Below are 16741 nucleotides of genomic sequence, written 5' to 3' on the forward strand. Positions count from 1 at the left end.
GAAATGAAATTATGAAATAATCTTTTGGGCTTTTGTTTATACTTTAAATATTTTTATATTTAAGAAGAAAAATAATGATTTTTGAAAACATAAATAATAGTAATATTAATACTTCATAGTTTTTGACAAAAATAAATTAAATTTTGTACATTTTGAATATCATTTTATTTATTTATTTATTTTGCGGTACGCGGGCTTCTCACCATTGTGGCCTCTACCGTTGTGGAGCACAGGCTCTGGACGCGCAGGCTCAGCAGCCATGGCTTACGGGCCTAGCCGCTCCGTGGCATGTGGGATCCTCCCGGACCAGGGTACGAACCCGCGTCCCTTTCATCGGCAGGCGGACTCTCAACCACTGCGCCACCAGGGAAGCCTCCTATCATTTTATTTTTAACTCTTTAAATCATTACTGAGTGGAGGGATCTGGGTCCCAGTATTTCAGACAACTGTACTTGAGGTAGAGCTTCTCCCCTACAAGTGAGGGCTGGATGGAGAAAGGGAGCCCTGGTCCTCTCAGCCGTATCTGCCTGGAATAGAGCTTCTGTAATACAGGACTGAAAGGTATAAGAAACACAGACAGACAGCCCCTCCTGGGGTAAAACTGTAGTTCTAGACTGGGAGCTTGGGGGAGAGCAAGCTTCTATCTTCTTGGCCAAAACTTCCTGGAGTTGAAGAGCTTCCATACATAGAATTTGGGGTGGGAGTAAGGAAATGGGTCATGGTTCAAATGCCACAGATTCTAGATGTTCTTACTGAGACTTAATAGATTTCCCTAAATGAATGTTTCTACATTACTATATGCCCTCAGGATGAATTTTCAGACTTTAAATGATTGTTTGTTTGTATTGTTTTTTCACCAGGTAAACAGGATGTGCTGAGCTCCTTATTCTGCCTTTCTGTAATCCTTTTGTGCAATAATTTTATACAGAGCATTATGCAAATTTTAAAGCATACCTTTGTTTTATGAAGTGATTATTTAATCAGTAACCTTTCTGGAACATTTAAAATATTCTTTTAGTTTGGTTTATCTTTTTCGAAGGTTTATTTCAAACATTTTTGTTTTTTAAAATATTTTATTTATTTATTTATTTATTTGGTTGCACCAGGTCTTAGTTGCAGCAGGCAGGCTCCTTAGTTGCAGCTCAACAGTTCCTTAGGTGTAACACGTGGGCTCCATAGTTGTGGCACATGGGCTCCTTAGTTGCGGCATGTGAGCTCTTAGTTGAGCATGCATGTGGGATCTAGTTCCCTGAACATGGATCGAACCTGGGTCCCTTGCATTGGGAATGCGAAATATTAACCACTGCACCACCAGGGAAGTCCCTTAGTTTGGTTTATATAGAACTTTTTATGAGCACGTTTTTTACATACAATGAGGGATTTCTCCAAGCATTTTCATATTATTTAAATTTAGTTTTTGTTTTCCAGTCAACTTATTGCTATCTACTTATCTAATAAAATGCACTACTTCAACTGTAGTTTGTTTTGTTTTGACAAATTTATGCACTGACACAATCAAGATATGCAGTATTTCCATCACTCCAAAAATCTCCCCTCTGTTCCTGTCCAGTCTAAATCATCTCCCACCAGGTTTCAATTGACCATCTATCTGTTTCTTATTGATATACATTAGAATAGTTTTTTTGAGTGTTTCATATAAATGGAACAATGTACTTTGTTAACATTTTTTTTCTTTCCAGATGATAAAATATCATTTTAGTATCATCTGGCTTACTTTGATTCAGGAAATACCCCAATTAAAATTATTTTATTTATTGTCCTTTGTATAACATGCCTTTTTTCTCTGGATGTTTTTATGATTTTCTCTTTATACCTGGTTGTCAGGTATAGTCACACCCTATGATCACTCACTAGTCTTCCTGAAGATATTCTGGCTTTCTATATTATAAGGCACCTAATGTACCCTAGGATGTGTATTTTTAATTCTTGCAGTTTTCTTTGGGCTCACTTTTTTTGAATTGATTAAGCCTCTTGTAGTAGGTTTATTGTTCTCATCAAATTTGAAATTTCATGACTTCAAGTATTTTTCTACCACCCTCTTTCTGGAACTCTAATTATACATATGATAGTATGTTTTATTTTTTTTCTCACAACTTTTACTTTATTCACATTTTTTGGTCTGTTTTTTAGCTTTCTTTTTTTATTCGTTATTTTTTAAATCTTTTTTTAATTTATTTTAATTTATTTTTATTTTTTATTTATTATTTTTTTTGCGGTACGCGGGCCTCTCACTGTTGTGGCCTCTCCCATTGCAGAGCACAGGCTCCGGATGTGCAGGCTCAGTGGCCATGGCTCACAGGCCTAGCCGCTCCGCGGCATGTGGGGTCTTCCTGGACCGGGGCACGAACCCGTGTCCCCTGCATCGGCAGGCAGACTCTCAACCACTGCATCACCAGGGAAGCCCTAATCTTTTTTAAAAATAAATTTATTTATTTATTTATTTTTGACTGCATTGGGTCGTCATTGCTGCTCTCAGACTTTCTCTCGTTGAGGTGAGTGGGCGTTACCCTTCATTGTGGTATGCGGGCTTCTCATTGGGGTGGCTTCTCTTGTTGCGGAGCATGGGCTCTAGGTGTGTGGGCTTCAGTAATTGTGGCTAGCGGGCTGTAGAGCACAGGCTCAGTAGTTGGGGCTCATGGGCTTAGTTGCTCCGCAGCATGTGGGATCTTCCCGGACCAGGGCTTGATCCCGTGTCCCCTTTCTGTGAAGGATGTCCAGGGCATTTTGGAGATGGTTAAAAAAGTTCGCTGCAGAATACAGATTCAAATCTGTGCTGTAGTCACATAAGTCACTGCCTCCAATCAGCACCGTGATGACCTTCCAGTCCTCGTGGAAATTTTTCTATCGTCATCTTTCATCTTTTGTATCAGAGTCTGGACTTGGCTTGAAAGTTCCTTAGCCTTTGTTCCAGGAACAACCTGATTAAGGAAGGCATTTGTGTCATTGGCGTTGCCTGTGCCCACTGCACAGCCTGTGAGATTTCCGTTAAACTTCCAAAGGATATTCAGTAAGGTGGTCACCTTCTCCAGGTAGCTGTCTCCTCCTGAACTATATGAGAGCCCCCAGTACTGAGTAGTGACATCAGAAAGGTGTTTTCTTTTTGTGCTTCAGCCTATTTGATTTTTATTGCTATGACTTCCAGTTCCTGGGTCTATTCTTTTGCAGTATCTAATCTGCTGTTCATTCCACACAGTGAATCTTTCATTCATATATTTTATTTTTCAGCTCTAGAAATCCCTGTGCTTTTTTATATTTTCTGTATTCTCTCATGATGTTCATGATTTTCTTTAAAAATGTTGAACATCATTATAAGTCTGTTTCTTTAACTACTGCCCCCGACCTCCCAGTTTTGGGTGAATACAGCTTCTTTGCGTATCTAGTAATTTTTAATTGGCTGTTGGGCATTGTGAGTAACCTTGTTGAGATACTTTAATGTGTATTTACTTTTGTTTTGGCAGGTAGTTATAGTTACTTCACATTAGCTTGATTCTTTTGAGTCTTGTTTCTACGTTTCTTTAGAAGAGGTCTGGAATAGCCTTTATTCTAGGGAAATTTTAGTCCTATTACTGTGGTTTAACTCTCCTGAGGTTGCCAGTGAATGCCCTGAGTGTTTAAAAAGGTCTTTTCACTTTGGCTCATTGAAACTTTAAAGGCTTCCAGTCTTGTGTTAGCTCTAGGAATTATTCAGCTTGTAGCTCCAACTATTTCTAGAAGATCTTCTTTGTGAAACCTCGTGAACTCTCACCTTATGCATGTACAAATTTAACCAAAGATTTATGAGGAGCCCTATACATATTTCTGGAGCTTTTCCTCTAAATAGCTTCCTCCTCTTCAGTACTCTTGCCTTGAATGTTACAGCTTCTTCTGATTCCCCAAACACAAATCTGTCTTCTCAGTTTCTTGAGATTGCTGTGTTCTGCTTGGGTTTCCCATACTGGCACCATGTCCTATGCAGAACATTGGGATAATTGTAGGGAAACCCTCATTTGTTTCTCTTTTTTTCAGGGATCACAGTCCTAAATTACCTCTTTTCCAATGTTGAAAAATAGCTGGTTCACATATTTTGTCCAGTGATAGGACAAATTTTGATTTTTTAAATTAGGTACCTTATAATATAGAAAGCCAGAATATCTTCAGGAAGACTAGTGAGTGATCATAGGGTGTGACTATAAAGAAGTGTTAGCTGTAATATCTCTGCCATTTCATTGGTTTCACTAGGTTTCTATATGAGTAAGATACATAGAAGACCATGAATCAAAACAGTCTCATAGAATTTAGAAAACTCATTAAAAAGAACTCTTTCTAATTATCTGATAAACAATTACTGTGTTCAGATACTATACATTTCACAACTTTCATCTCATTTAATACTTTCAGCACTCTTTCAAAGAAGTTATAAATGGAACTTACAACTATAGAGGGAAACAAATAGATCACAACACTTTGGATAAGCAATTAGAAGAGACCAATTCTTGTGATGATGATAGAGGTTTAGTGGATGTACTAATGAAGCTGCTTCAGATACCTTTTGGTAAACTTTGAGCTATTGAATTACATATGCTCTTTAGTAATTAAACAGTTAATTCCCTTAAGAGAAGTTTGAAGTAAAAACCCTGGGCTGAAAATCGACAAGGCATAACCAGTGTAATAACTACAGGTCCAAAGTAGAAGGCAGATTTACTCTTATTCAAAGACCCGATAAAATTACCAGTCCTAACTCACACAATAAGAATGATAAAAACACACAACCTTCTTGGTCTGAGGGATAGTAGAAATATATTCTGATTCTCTAATTTTACAGGGGACACCTCTGAATCCCAGCAGAATTAATGGCTTCTACAAGGCTGCCCAGCTAGCTCTTAGCTTAGCTGACAATAAAACCAGGACTTAGGACTTGAGTCACTGTTTTGACTTTATCAACTGAGACAGATTCAATGAGATAAACACAGAAGGTACATACTTAATTGACTGCATCTCAGATAAAACCACCAGGAAAACCAAACAAAACTGCTGCTTCACTGTCAGAGTTCTCTTTTAGCTTTGGGATTACATGAATTTCATGTATATTAACTAAAGAGCAACTGGTATACATCACATATCATTTAGTTTCTGGGGAAAATAATATCAAAGAATAGTATATAGATTTGGTTTAAGATTCATTTATATGTGGATGGTAATATTGCTTTGGGAAATGGGATTTTGTTTAGTTTTGAAAGCTGAGACAGATTTAATGCTTGCATCTTTAAAGGGAAGAAAACAAGAGGATGCATTTCTAATGATGGCTCTTCTGAGAAGGGATAATGCAGTCTCTCTTTTCCTTGGAGGCCTAATACTGAAACTCAACACAAGAGTGGGAGGGGCATGTAGGGAACAGTTTGGATTAGAAACACAAATTTTAAGCATGATGATGCTAAATATAGTTTTTTTTTTTTAAAGGAACTTCCCCTTTTCTGACACTTGCTAAAGAAGCTCCGGCCTAATCTTATATTTTTATTGCCACAATCAGGTTTCTCCAAGGAACCCTGATTACCCTTTATTGGAGAATAGGATTTAGAAACAAAGATCTGAGTTCTCATTGCTACTAGGATGTCACTGCTTCTAGGTCCTCTCAGTACAGAGAGCTAGGAAAAATATACTGAATTATGGGTATACACATATGTATATGTATTTATGTGTCTAGCTATATCTGTGTATTTTAAAATGTACATGAGTTTTTACTGATGTCACTAACTAATCTAGAACCACAGATTTCAATCTAACATTACCTTCTGACTTATTTCTCATGTCTTTCTCTGACAGTGAGAAACTTTGCTCACATTATCTACAATTTATTTACCTATTTGCTCAACCTTAGTACATATGTAAATTAGTTTCAAAATTGTTAACCCATACCTCTGTGAGGATCAGATTTACTAATTAGAGTGCAGTGTTTGTAAAGTTCTTTTTGTCTTCCTACTTATAGTTTTTAGTCAAATACCAACTTTCCAAAAGTTACTTAATGTCCCTTTTTTTCTGTCTTCTTCACTGAGGTTAATTCATAAATTGTAATACAGTTAGTTTCACTTGGTACAATCTGTATTCTATTCTGAGATCCACCCAAAATTCTAGTTGATTTTATTTAAATTTGCATATGGTAAAGATGACAGTACTGTAGGTTTTGACAAATGCGTAGTCATGTGTTTTCCTATGCAATACCACACAGAAAAGCCCATCACACTAAAAACTCCAACGTGAGGCCCCATTGTATTCAACACTTTCCCCACCCTCACCACTGGCAAACACTGATCTTTTTCCAGCTCTAACACTGTATCTTTTAAAAATAATATCATGTAAATGGAAGTATACAATATGTAAACTTTGGAGCTTGGCCTTATTTAGAATAATGTATTGAAGATTCATCTGTGTTGTTGCAAGAATCAGTAGCTTGCTCCTTTTTCTTAAATTGCTGAGTAGTATTATATATACAATACAGTTTGTTTAGCCAGTCACCTACTGAAGGACTGTTATGTTATGTTCAGTGACTTAGTCTTTTCAGGCTGCTATAACAAAGTACCACAGACTGGGTGGCTTATAACAATAAAGAATTATTTTTTATGGTTCTGGAGGCTGGAAGTCTGTGATGAGGGAGTTAGCATGGTTGGATGAGGGCTTTCTTCCAGGTCACGGACATCTCCTTGCATGCTCACATGGTGGAAGCGGTGAGTGTTCTCTCTGGGGCCTCTTCTATAAGGGTACCAGTCCTATTCATGAGAATTTTACTCTCATGAGCTAATTATCTTCAAAGGTCCCACCTCTTAATACCATTGCAATGGGCTTCAGGATTTCAAAATGTGGATTTTGGGGGGCAGGTGGGCCTGGGACACAAACTTTCAGACCATAGCTTCAAGTTGTTGGTGATTATTTATAAAGTTGCTATAAACATTCATTTAGGAATTTTGTTTGAACCTAAGTTTTCCATTCACTTGGGTAAATATCCAGGAGTATGGACAGTATGGAGCTGGACCTTTTGTTAGTGTATGTTTAACTTTATAAAAAATGGCCAAACTATCTTCTAAAGTGGCTGTACCATATGGCATTCCTACATGAATGAAAGTTCCTATTTTTCTGCATCCTTGCCAAGATTTGATGTTGTTTGTTTGCCTTTCTAATAGGTATCTCATGGTTTTAGTTTGCATTTTTCAAATGGCAAATGATACTGAACATTTTTTTTCTTCTGTTTATTTCCTATCCCTGTATCTTTGGCAAATACTTGTTCAAATCTTTTTTGGTGAAGTACTAGCTTTATTAAAATGTAATTCATAAAGAAAAAAATCCACTTATTTAAGATGCACAATTTAGTGTGTTTTGGTATATCTCCAGAATTTTGAAACTATCTACCAATTTTAGAACATTGTCATAATGCCAGAAAGAAACCCCGTACCCTTTAGCAGTTACCCCTCACCCCATTTCTCCTAAACTTCCCAGAGCTAGACAAACTCTAACCTGCTTTTTGTCTTTATACATTTGCCTATTCTGGACATTTCATATGAATGAAATCATGTAATACGTAGTCTTTTGTGACTGGCTTCTTTGACTCAGTGTAATGCTTTCAAGGTTTATCTGTGTTGTAGCTCATATCAGTAATTCATTCTTTTTACTGTCAAATAACATTCCATTATGTTGATTTACATTTCCCAGAGGGCAAATGATGTTGAGCATCTTTTCAAGTCCTCATTGGCTATTTACATATCTTCTTTGGATAAATGTCTATTCAGATCCTTTGTGCATTTTTAACATTGGGCTATTTGTCTTTTTATTATTGAGTTGTAAAGATTCTTGATTTATTACATATATAAGTCCCTTATCAAATACATGATTTTCAAATATTTTCTCCTATTCTGTAGGTTGTCTTTTCACTTTCTTGATGATGTCTTTGGAGCAAAAACGTTTTAAATTTTGATGAATTCCAATTTTTTTCTTCACTTTGGTTGCCTGTCCTTTTGGTATCATATTTCAGAAACCATTGCACACTCCAAGATCATGATAATTTAGGCCTATGCTTACTACTAAATGTTTTGTAGTTTTACATTTATGTCTATGAGCCATTTTATTTTTGTCTATAATATGAAGTAAGGATCCAGAGTCATTCTTTTGCACTGGGCCAGACTACTTTAGTGCTGTCTATTTTTCTCACGTTATGAAGCCTCTAATGTCACTCCTTAGGTATGTACACATTCACACTGGGTTGACAGTGGTTTTAGCAGGGCTCTCTTCAACTATTTCTTTCCCTAATCATTCAGTGGAAACTTGCCTTTGTTAGTATTATACCCAGCTCCAGAAATAGGACCAACTTTTGTATTCTTGTATACTGAGACCTTGCTGAGACCTAACACCACCCTGCTAAATGTACTCATTAGTTCTAGGAACTTTTTTTGATAGCTTTTTCTTGGATTTTCTATGAGATTTCTAGATTATGTGATTTGTGACATTGGTAGATATGAAGTAAGGGAAAAAAGTTTTTGTTTTTAAATCAAAGGAATAAAAATTTAGGGGCTCATTGGGTATGAGGTGCCCTTTGGGAGACTCATGTAGACATTTTCACTGTACATCGAAGATCCTGGTCTAGGAACTCTTTAAAGACATCTGATTTAGAGATAGCAATTTGAGGATTCTTCAGTAGATAGTTGCTAACTAAAGTCATGGACATGAATGAGGTCAATCCAGAGTGTAAAAAGACAGAGGACCAGAAGGAAAGATTTCTGAGAAGAGCAGCAGTAATTTACTCTCATTTTGTCATTTTACAACATCTATAAGCAGTTGTTTACGTAACTGCTTAAACTTTGAAGATGGTCAGTGGAACAGAACTACTCTCTATCGTCTTCTAGTATCTGCCCCTGGTAATAAGAAGGTGTGCAGAAAAGAGCACAGCAGGCCTGAGACTGCTATCCTTAGAAAGGCCTGCTTGTAAGATTAGCCCGGCTGGTCCCTGGGAACTTGGATTTGGGAGAGTTTCCACCATTTCCTGATAAGGATGTCTCACTGTACCTAAACTGTTTGTACAAACAATGTAGTTTATGCTGACTACCTGCCTTCCTTCTGGGAATCTGGAATTTTTGCAGATGCTAGGTAGAGGGTGCCTACATGACCAAAGCCCAACAAAAACCCTGGGCACTGATTCTCTAATGAGCTTCCTTGGCAGATGGTATTTCATGCACATTGTCACAACTTACATTAAAGAGGAATTAAGTGCATCCTGTGTGATTCCAGTGGGACAGGTCTCTTGAAAGCTTGCTCCTGGTTTCCTCTGGACTTTGTTTCATGAGCCTTTCCCATTGCTCATGTGCTTTTCATCTTTTGATATAATAAATCATAGCCATGAATACAGCTATATAGTAAGTCCTGTGAGTCTTCCCAGTGAGTCATGAACCTGGGGGGTGAGGCTTAGGGGCTCCTGACAAAGAAAGCTTTTATCATTTAATTACCATTACTTTGTACATGCTGTATATTTTTTTCCTTCAGTGGCTTTTAGAATTTTCTCTTTATAGTTGAGTTCTGCAGTTTTGTTGTAATGTGTCTGTATATGGTTTTCTTCTTACTTGATCTTACCACTTGATGCACCTTTTCAATTAGAGAGCTCATGGCTTTTCCTGGCTAGTTATTTCTCTACCAATATTTTTTAAAATGTTGCCTCTCTACCATGCCATTACATGGATTCTGGAACTTCTGTGCTATTTCCATGTTTCTTATTTCTGTCTCATATTTTAATATCTCTTTATCTGTGTGAGCTGTATTCTGAAAAATTTCCTCAGTTTTTTCTGCTAATTTGCTAATTCTTCATTCAAAATTGTGTCTCATCTACTAATTGCCCACATCTATCAAACTTTTTATGTAAGTAGCTATGATTTTATTTACTAAAACTATTACTTGTTTTTCTTCTGTATCCTTGCTTTTTTGGCATAATTCCCTGTTCTTGGTACATAAGTGCTGTTCCTTACTTCATCTGTTTGAGGATTACTATAATTATTTTAAAGTTCAGATGCATCTCTGAAGTCATCTCTTCAGGTATAAATCCTCCTTTTTGGAAATGACATTTCTCATACATTCTGTAATTGCTCTCTGTGAATTTATTTTCTTTTGGAATTGCTCTAAAGGGGAAGTTTTTCGTCCTGAGATACAAAGGCCTTGCTGGGTAGTGTAGTGTTTTGCTTGTTGCTTCTTCTTGGGCTCTATAGGCTTATTTTGCTTTTAAGCAGGTTTGTGCTGTGTGGATACCATGAATTCAGCCTCAGCACCCTCAAAGTGCAGACTTCAGTTTCTGGTTTATGGGATTTTTTTTCCCCATAGTCAAGGTTAGTGGCTTGTTCTGGTAGTGATTTCCTGCCCCAGTTTGCAGGCAGGCATGTGTTCTGCAGTCCTGCTTCCCTGACATGCAAGTGGCCTGTGGCTTTGGCTACTCTGGAATTGCAGTGGAACCTGAAACACTGTGGTTTCTACCAAGTCCTGACACTCCTTAGCCACTTGGATTACTTGTTACTTCTGTGAATTCCCGTTCAGATTCTGGAAATGTATTCTCTTTCTTAATTTATGTATATGTTATCAAATATTTCAATTAGTTTTGAGTGGGAGGAGGAATTAGACTGTGTTCTCCATGCTTAATCAACAATCTGTACCCAGGAGTTCAGAATATATATGTTTATAGCATAGATCACATAGGAATCTATTGTTGTTGTGAAGCATAGTATATTTGGTATAAACTTACCAATTCACAAAATGAATCTTTATAAACACTAACTGAGATAATTGGTTTAGACTGTTAAAACTGAGTGTGGGTCATTCAAGATAAAATTGGTTCCAACCTCATGACCAACTTCTCCACCCACACTGCCCTAAATAATACTATAAGATTAACAATGTTGGGTTGTCACTGGAAATTGTTTTTTATATGTGGTTATTTACTTTGGTTGCAGCAGTCTGAGACTTTGCTTTTGGAGATGTTTACAGTTTTGAACCATTTCTATACTTTTTGTTCATCTCCCCTATAGGTGGCTGCAGAAGAAGAGCATTTGTTGTAAGATTTTTCTCCTGGTACCATCATTTTTCATGGCCTTGTGCCACTTGCCACATAACACAGGAACTAGTGAATGACCCAGTGTTTTAACTGTCAGTCACCATGAACTACTTTACGAAACAGGCTTAACAGCTCATAAACTGAAAGCAATCCTGTTTACTGCCATCTCTAGATTCATAGATTGTTTGCAGCCTGTTACTGTTCTAGCAACACTTAGGGGCCAAGCACCTAAAGTACCTTATGTATTTCTTGATGTCTCTTAAGAAGGGCTGGTCTGGTGAGCATCCTTGTACTTTTTTCATCTAAAATAATAGGATTAGACCTTGGGGTGACTGTATCAGAACTACTGACAGCTTTCTACAACATGCTGTGCATGAATATGTCTACCACATCTAGAAACTTTTGGAAGAGGAGAAATAGTACCACAGAAACAGTACTTGAAGATGAATAAATTGATTCGCCATTCTTTTTTTTTTTTTTTTTTGAGTCTATCACTGTAGGTTAATTGACGCTTTCTTTTCTTTGTCTTATTGGCCTGTCAGCACTTTTCCCCCTGTCAGAGTAATTGCTTTACTCTCTACCAAAGGTAGATGTATATTCTGAAAATAAACTTGAATCTATTAAAGTGGCTAACGTATAGTGGTGTCCCTGTTTTGTAAATTGAGTTCAGATATAGGCTATCTATCTGTTTGGCAGCAGAAGAGGTAGCTATTGGTCTGAATTTTACTGTTTGAGATGTTAGAGCTGCCTTGTAAGGTGGACAGGGGTCAGGGTAGTATCAGATTCACACATTACTGTCCTCACTGAATTTATATGAATGACCTGCCCTGAAGATTGAAGAATCCCACACAAGTATGCTTAAGGCTCCTTTCAACCAGAGAATACTATTTTCACCCCGTTTTTTATGGTAAGAGATGCGATTGCCTTTTGACATACACTGATCTTTTAAAAGCTTGAAGAAAGCTCTGAAATTGTGAGAGAATATTGACAATCAGAATTTTTAAGAAGAGAGTTTAGTTTCCAAATTTGAAAGATGAAAAATTTATGATTTACTTCTTAATGTGAAAGATCTTTTGGTTAGGTTTCTAATAAAACTCAGTCTGTGGAAATCACCAGCATTAATATTTAATATTACAGCACCCCTGTGAGGAAGATAAGTGTTATTGTCCCTTTCTTATGGAAACAAAGAAGGAAATAACTACCATGACAACACTATCCATAGTAGACATGAGTATTAATGTCAAGAAATGTTCCACTTCTGATCGTAAACTATAATTACTACCACATAAGGAAAGTCAAAAAACTAGCTAAGCGACCACGTACATCAAGGGAACTAGTCACATATTATGTGTCAAAAACCAGACACTACATACCGAATAAAACAAAGCAGAAAGATGAGATGAGTTCATTGCAAACCTGCAAGCTGGGAAACTCAAGGCTACGGGAGCAATGAGTTCTGAGTTTCTCATAGACTAAGGGGTTTTTATGGAATAAATGTGGAAATCATTTGGCTCTTTTTCAGCTGATTGCTTGCCTAGTGCTCTTTCTTATTGGATCAGGGTAGCTGAGTCGGGGAACAAGGAAGTCCAGAGATGGTGTGAACAGACTTGGCATTTAGGGATTGGCTGGTGCCCTCTGCTGATTTCTGAGAAGACCTGTAAATTCTTGTAAGGTTAAGTTGTTTCCTTTATGTGCTGTATTGGCCATCTCCATTTTGTCCTTGACATAAGTGACTCCATTTCTGTTTGCTTCTACAAATGTAAATGCTAATTTTTAAAAACTTTAATTTCAAGTTTAGCCAAGAACTTCAGTCTTCTGATATTTAAAGACTATTTGGATTTAATGTATTTTTCGTATACTTATATCAATGGAGAGAATTTTCTTCTTGTAAATTGAGTGATTTATGAAATATGCCATGGCAGCTGGACATTTTAAAGGATCAATGGGACTTACAACTCAGTATTCAGTTGATTTCAATTTCCTGTAATTATCCTGTCGACTTTATCTCTAATGAATTCTGTGCCCCAAACATCTTAAGTAATGTGGCTAACATATGGCGTAGTCAGTAAGCGGATCATTGAGGGCACAGATCCAGCTCTGCATAAGCGTCTTTACACTTCCTTTCCTTCCCTTCCATCCTTCCTTCCTTCCCTCCCTCCCTCCATCCATCCCTCCCTTCATCCCTCCCCCTACTTTTCTTCTTGTCTCCTTTCTTAAATTTTTAAAACTTCAATTTGTGAGCTGGAAAATTCCTAGCACATTTTATAAGAGAGGTGTCATTACTTACATAGTGAATGACTCTTGCCAAAATGATGAGAGAGCTCCATATAAAATAGCGTAAGGAAATTTACTTGTTAGTTTAGTAACTTTCACGGCTGTCTGAGATCTACCTAAGACTGGCTAAATTTTTTTTCATGTGACTAATAAAAAGGTATCAAATATTTGACTTTTAAATATTTTTTAAAGTGTTCATGAGTTTTTCTGTCACAATTCATTGTCACCTTGGTCAAGAAGGAATGGAAATGTCTAGGGCAAATAGAAGGTATTGTTAACTCTCTGGCCTCTTTTTTAACTGTACCCATACATTTTTAATTAAATAGAATGTGTGAACTTTGTAATACTATTGTGCTAGTGCACACACACACAAATACATATTTAAAACTTCCTAGATAAATCCATTTGTGGAAAAGCACTAATACTATCCTAAGAAGCTTTAAAGAAATAAAGTATCAATTTCTCTAGAGCATTTGTCTCATTATCTACGAAAGTTGCTCTTAAATATTTATCAATTTCTACTTGACCTGTCACAAGCAATTATTACTTTCTGAGATTAAAATACAGACTTTTTAGTTAAATGATAGAAGAGAAAGAACAAATGGCTTTTCCCCCTAGCTGGACTACTTGGGGTCTTCTCCCTCATGAATGCCATTTTGCATGGCATATCACCACATTTTAGATTTTGCTGATTAAATGCAGTCCCATAATTACTTTTTGTTTATCTTCTCATTTGTGCTGATGTATAATGTTTGTATTTTTGGAGAGAAAGGTGATCTGCATGTCTTACTCCTCTGCCATGTTGAAGCTCTGCCTAACTTATTTATTTTATAGTAGTAGTTCATACCTCTTAATTCCCTACCCCTATCTTGCCCCTCCCCCTTCCCTCTCCCCACTGGTAACCACTAGTTTGTTCTTTATACCTGTGAGTCTGTTTCTTTTTTGTTATATTCACTAGTGTGCTTTAGAGTCCACATATAAGTGATATACACTATTTGTCTTTCTCTGACTTATTTCACTTAACATAATACCTTCTAAGTCCATCCATTTCATTGCAAATGGCAGAATTTCATTCTTTTTTTGTGGCTGAGTAGTATTCCATTGTGTGACATATATATATATATATATATATATATATATATATATATATATATGAGATTCCTTGAGTTCTGTTCTTCTTTCTCAAGGTTGTTTTGGCTGTTGGATCTTTTATGTTTCCATGCATATTTTTAAAAATTATTTGTTCTAGTTCTGTGAAAAATGCCCTTGGTGTTTTGATAGGGATTGCACTGAACCTGTAGATTCCCTGAATAGGACCTTTTAAATACTAAGAAAAGTCTGTTCACTTTAAACATTAGAAACAATGATTTACACATATTAATCATGGTTTCCAGGCCAAGCTTTATTTATATAATTTTTTAATTCCACATTTTATGAATAACATGACTTTTAAAATAGAAGACTATATATTACCCATTCCATGTATTATTTAGATGATTTGGATTCATTCCCACTGCTAGCTTAAATAACCCCTCTAAACAAATGGAAAGTATCTGGAAAAAAAAAAACATTAAATTTCAATAAGACAAATGAATTTATCACTAATCCTTTCCAAAATGTGTGAAGTTGCACTTATATGTTGTTTTCATTATGCATTCATTTGTAATAACCATAACCATTCTTCCTGTATTATTAGACATATATTTACTATACAAAAACATACATTTTCACAATAAATAACATTTTATTTAATTTAAATCTTTGTTTACTTTTGTTCTTTAATCGTGCTATTTTATAAAAATAAAGTTATATATGTGGTAGTTCTGTTTTAAAATAACTTCCTATCATTTATACTCTGATTTTATAAAATATAGAAAATTGTATTTAAAAAGTGTTCTATAATTGTAGACCTAGAGATAATTACTGTTAATGTTTTTCTCGCATACATATAGGTGTGTATATGTGTGCATAAACATATGTGCATATATACATATATATTATAATATAAATAAGAGTTTATTTTAATAGACTTTATTTTTTAGAGAAGTTTTAGGTTCACAGCAAAACTGAGCAGAAAGTACAGAGATTTTGCTAAACCTCCTGCCCCTACATATTCACAGACTCCCACTATCAACATCTAGAACCAGAGGGGCACATCTGTACCAAAAAATGAACCTATATTGACACATCATTATCACCCAAAGTCCATAGTTTACTTAGGTTTCACTCTTGATCTTGTACATTCTGTGTACAATTTTGACAACTGTATGATGACATGTGTCTTACAGATTAGTTTCACTGCCCAAAATGTCCTCTCTCCTCTGCCTACTGATCCCTCTCTCTCCACTAAACCCCTGGTAACAGTTGATCCTTTTACAGTCTTTATAGTTTTTTAGTATTAATTTTATTTTATGAAAACACTTTCTTTTATGAACATATCTCATGTCATTAAAATTTGCAAATATATAATTTTATAAATTTATATAATATTGTATTTAAGTATCATTTTCCTTTTTTTTGCCATATAATATTTAACCATTCTGATATTGTTGGGTATTTAAGTAGTCAGTTTCTTTTTTTCTTGCTATTATAAATAGTTCCTTTATGAAAATTTTATCCATTAATTTTTGAAAAATATTACGATTTTCTTAGCTTACAGTATAGATATTGAAGGCCATATTTTACAGTTCCTCAGGCCAAAAAAAAAAGGATTCATCCATGACTCCTTTATTTCTCTTCTACCTTATTTCCATCTCAAATCCTTTCAATTCTACCTATCAATACAATCTACACCCCAATCCAACCTTTTTTTTTTAACCACTCTCATATAAACTATTCTCTTCTAAGTCACTGTCTTCTCTTGTTTGTATAAATACAGTAGGAATAGACTATGGCACTAATAAACCCTTGCCTCCCTCAAGTTATCTCAACATGACAACTGGTATGATCATGTAAACTGAGTTAGATTGCATCATTCCTGTGCCCTTTTGTTTAGAAGGGCAGAGGAGCGAAAATAGCTAAGCAAAATAAGAATTAGGTTGGAAGCATCACTACCTGACTTTAAAAATTACAATCAGGCTACAGTAATCTGTTGTATTTTAAATACTACTAGATAGCAACTGGAAAATGAAACAAAAAAAATTCACCTACAATTGCGTCAGTTTAAAATATTGAGGAATAAATTTAGAAAAAATGTGAAAGACCTCTACATTGACAGTGTGATATTGGTGAAGGAATAGACACCTAAATCAATGGAACTGAATAGAGAGTTCAGAAATATATCCACACAAATGTGATCATTTGATTTTTGACAAAAGCACATAAGAAATTCAGTAGAGAAAAGATAGTCTTTTCAACAAATTGCTAATCCATACGCAAAAATATGAATCTCAATCTAAA

Source organism: Globicephala melas, chromosome 7 (genome assembly GCF_963455315.2).
Source record: "Globicephala melas chromosome 7, mGloMel1.2, whole genome shotgun sequence".
Lineage (NCBI taxonomy): Eukaryota > Metazoa > Chordata > Mammalia > Artiodactyla > Delphinidae > Globicephala > Globicephala melas.